This window comes from Penaeus monodon, chromosome 9, assembly GCF_015228065.2.
Source record: "Penaeus monodon isolate SGIC_2016 chromosome 9, NSTDA_Pmon_1, whole genome shotgun sequence".
Lineage (NCBI taxonomy): Eukaryota > Metazoa > Arthropoda > Malacostraca > Decapoda > Penaeidae > Penaeus > Penaeus monodon.
Window position 1 is genome coordinate 28,549,848 of NC_051394.1, and position 5,000 is coordinate 28,554,847.

The following is a 5,000-nucleotide window of genomic DNA, read 5'->3' on the forward strand; positions in this document are numbered from 1 at the left end:
TATTTGATTAGTAATATTTATCTTGGTCACAATAGCAAGGTGAGTGCTTTTTACATTGTAAAGTCATATTGCGCTGGTTAATGTAGACAATGTAGGTAATGTAGACCAATTTGCTATGGCCTTTTCACAGAGTAAAGTGCAATCAAGCGTGTGTATACAGGCATAGGCCGCGATTCGCATGGATAGATACATTCTAAAGGCCAGCCAGTGCGGAGATTTCCCCGCCTAGACAGCTCACCCACTGAAATGTATGGAAACGCATGGCTTTTAGACTGAGCCGTATACAGCACACATTGAATTGAACTGGTTGATTCATAATGTAGACCGATTTGCTATGACCTTTTTACATTTACAAGTCATATTGTCCTGGTTGAGCCACCAGATTTTTTTTCTGCTTAAAAAAAGAAAAAAAAAAAATGATTATGGACTCCCCCCACACACCCACAACCTCTGGTACCGTTACCCCCGGGACACCTTCCACCCCTGTCACCCCAAAGACCCCAACAGTTGTTGCAAGGGCTTTGTTCAGGGGAACACCTGTGAACAGAAAATTAGAATGCAGAACTTTAGATATTAAGTACTAAGCCATTCTAGCTGTTGAAAAGGAAGACAAAAAATTAAAGATGTGCAAAGGAATTTGATGAGCCCTCCAATACCCTGACAAAATCAAGGTCGACTTTGAGGGAGATCAGTGCAGAAAAAAAACAGAGGGGGGTTAAGTATGCATCCTTAGATGAGCAGCTTCACAGGTGGTTCTTGGACAAAAGGGCTAAAAATCTACCAATCACTGGGCCCATTCTACAACAAAAAGCACATGAGATATCTGATAGGATGGGGATCACAGACACGTCATTCAGTGCAGGGTGGTTCACATCTTGGAAGGCCAGATTTAACATCTCATCCAAAGTCATCAGTGGGGAAGCAGCAGCAGTGGACCTGGGGGTGGTTGACAATTGGCAGACAACAACATTGCCTGAAATTTTGAAGCAGTATCCCCCCTCCCACATCTACAATTGTGATGAAAGTGCCCTGTTTTACAAGCTGCTGCCCAACAAGTCCTCGGTCATGAAGGGAGACACCTGTCATGGGTGTAAGAGACCCAAGGATAGGCTCACATTTATGGCCTGCACCAACATGGATGGTTCAGATAAGGTGGAGCTCCTGGTGGTGGGTAGGGTGTGGAAACCCAGATGCTTGAAAAATGTGAAAAACATCCCAGTCGATTACCATGCCAACAACAAGGCCTGGATCACCTCCAACCTCTTCACTCAGTGGTCCAAGAAATTGGACAGGAGGTTCAAGAGGTAGGACAAGAAGGTGGCCCTAGACAACTGCCCAGCCCACCCAGGTCAAGTTCCAAGCCTCACCGACATCACCCTGTTCTTCCTTTCACCCAACACCACCAGCAAAACACAACCACTTAACCATGGCATCATCCAAAATCTAAAGGTGCACTACAGAAAAGAGTTGTTACTGTGAGTGATCAAGGCAATGGACTCTGCGGACACCACCACCCCACTCCCAAACATCAATGTGCTGCAGGCCTTGAGAATGTTAAAGCTTGCCTGGGCATCTGTCACCCCCCCAGACCACTGTGAACTGCTTCAAAAAAAACAAAGTTTGTGCCCCAGGATGACTCCCAGAATGACCCCAAGGATGACATTCCCCCATCTCAGCTGGCAGTGGATGAGGATGACATTCCACTTGCCAGCTTATTCCAGCAAGCCAGCCAGTACATGGAAGTAGAAGGCACACTGGATGACTACCTCAGTGTCGACCAGAACCTGATAGCAGTGACTGAGGAAATAGAGGAGGACATCTTTGAAGATGTGATGTCCAAGCACATTGGACCCCAGGACATCCAAGAGGACGAGGAGGACGAGGACATCTCCCCCCAACCCCAGCCACCAAGTTGTGAAACCATCTTATCACATCTTAAGGACATCCAGCTGTTCCTGGAAACCCATCCAGACATGTCAGAGAAGAGCCAGAAGAACAAGAGTCAAGTCCATAAACAATAAGAAACAGAGAACAATAGCTGACTTTTTCACACAAAAGTGACATTACTATCGCAATATTACCTCAATATTACCGCAATATTGCCGCAATTATGTTTTAAAGTCTTCAAGTAATAATATTTTTTTTAACAACTAAAATATTTTTTTCTAAGTTATAGATGACTATATTATATGCCAATTCAATGTAGATATCATCTAACCAATGTAGTTGTTATGGTTATTCATTGATCACTGTATCCAGTAATAGCTGCCACAACTCCAAAGCTTGCCTCTGTTTACGTGGGTATTCTGTCTATGTCGATTTTATAAGTCCAGTCCCCACAGAATCGAGATAGGGCAGAGTTGACTATATATATATAGAGAGAGAGAGAGAGATAGATAGATAGATAGATAGATATAATAGATATATATACGCACACACACAGATGTACACACACACACACACACACACACACACACACATACACACACACACACACACACGCACACACACACACAAAGCTGTGTGTGTGAGTGGGGTGTGTGTGTGTATGTCTGCGTATGTATGTTTTCAATGATCTTTATTTATCTGTTTATCTCTATGCTTATCTAATATGTGTATTATACATATAGATATATATACATATAGTTATATATATATATATATATATATATATATATATATATATATATATATATATATATATATATATATATATGTATATATATGTGTGTGTGTGTGTGTGTGCGTGTGTGTGTGTGTGTGTGTGTGTGTTTTGTGTGTGAGAGAGAGAGAGAGAGAGAGAGAGATAAGCGTATATATGTATTTTTTTTTTTCATATATATATAAAAATAGATAGATAGATAGATAGATAGAGATATATGTATGTATGTATTTTTTTTAATATACATACATATATATAAATGTGTGTGTGTGTATATATACATATATTTTATTATATATATATTTTATATATATATATATATATAATACATATATATATATATATATATAGATATATATATATATATATATATATGCACACACACATATGTACACACACACAGACACACACACACACACACACACACAAAAAACACACAAAACACACACACACACACACACACACACACACACACACACACACACACACACACACACACACACAACATATACATAAAAAATAAATAAAGAAAGAAAGAAAAAGAATATATGTATGTATATATGTATATATGTCTATCTATATCTATATCTATCTATCTATCTATCAACTATCTAGCCTATCATCTATCTAATATAGATATATATATATATATATTATTATTATATATAATATACTGCATATATACATAAATGGGTAAGAGACGTGTCGTGGGTTAGGTCAGTGATAATAAAATTGCTAAACTTTATTCAAATAACAATAAGTTCATCCCCCTTATTATGTCTCACAATCTATTAAAATTCAATATTGGCTATCTACATGGTGCTTTTAACTAATAGGGATGCCAGAAAAGTGCCAACTAGGAATGCTAGATTTCATTACCGTGCTAAATAAGGTCATGTTCTAATGCTCATCCAGAGTGCCACAATAGATAATAGAATCCAACGAAAAAAACAAATCACTTCCCCACCATAACAAAATACCAAATCTGAAATCATGAGAAACTAATAAGCCTCACTTGTCGCCGAGTAACAGCAAATCACACGTACCACAGATTTCCCTCAAGCAATTTGCTAGGTACAGCAAACGCGAGTATGTAAGTAAAGTATATCACCAAATCCAGGTAGGTTTAAATATGGGTGAAATAAGACACAAATATAATCACCTCGCGACAGAAGACCCGCCAGATAAACTAGGCGTTCACAAAGCGTAATTCAAGCCATGGCAACCCAGGCAAGTGCCAGACGGTAAATCTTAGTACCCGCTAAAGATGTCGACAACCTCTCCGAAAAGCTGTCGTACAAATCACCCTTGTAACTCCCCTAACCCAAACCCCTCCTTACCTATTCTAAAACATCCTAAATCTCGCGCTCCCACATCACCCACCTCCGTCCTTCAACCCCTCCGCTGCAGCCTACATTTATGCACATTATAATTGCATGGGCTCACTAAAATGGAGTGAGTATGTGCTCATGCAGACGCTATTCAATGTAATTGTGCACGAGTGTGGGTACGTATGCACGCAAATGCGCAGTGTATGCGTTGTGTGTGTGTTACAATTTCATGTCCATGCGATATATATGCAAGAGAAGCACTATATACGTTAACCTATGTATATCTGTGGGTATACGTTTTATATTCATATGTGTGTGTATGTATATGTATGTAAGGTCCATGGCGTGTGAGCAGGCCGTGCGTGGCAACAAATAAGTAAACACCTAGACAGGCCAACCTTGCTGGAGGGCTTATCAGCGACATCCCGGCTAAACTAACTCCCCCTTCCCCAAGATACACCTAAGCCAGTCGTGGACGTAACTCGGCTGCCTACCTCTAATAAAAAAAAACATGACTGCAACAAACGAGCAACGGCCTCATTCTCGGCTTGTGTGGTTACGGGCTGCGATCAGTATCGTTCCAGAGCAGAATGTGTAAGAATACCAGGTCAACAACAGGCCGCCCCACGCTGATGCACATATAATACAAGGACAATGAGAACGGAATCCGCTTCCTAGCATTACCTGGGAACTCTCTTTCATCAAATGGGATATTGTAGGACCTGTGAGGTTAGAAGACTATGCAAGAACAGAAGATCCTAAATGATGGACACTGCTCTTGGAGAGATAAACCCCAGGTTGCAAGCAGGAATTAGGGTAGGTTTCTTAGATTGAAAAGAATATCGTGTGGATTCTATAGTATAAGCGAAAGAGTGGCTTCGTAACAATAAACTAAAATAATACGTACAACTTTACAGATTGTTTCAAGTCTATGCTCAAACCTGCAGCCACATGATGAAGAGATATAGAGCTTTAGATGTTCTTTGCCATGAGAGAGTAAAAACCCA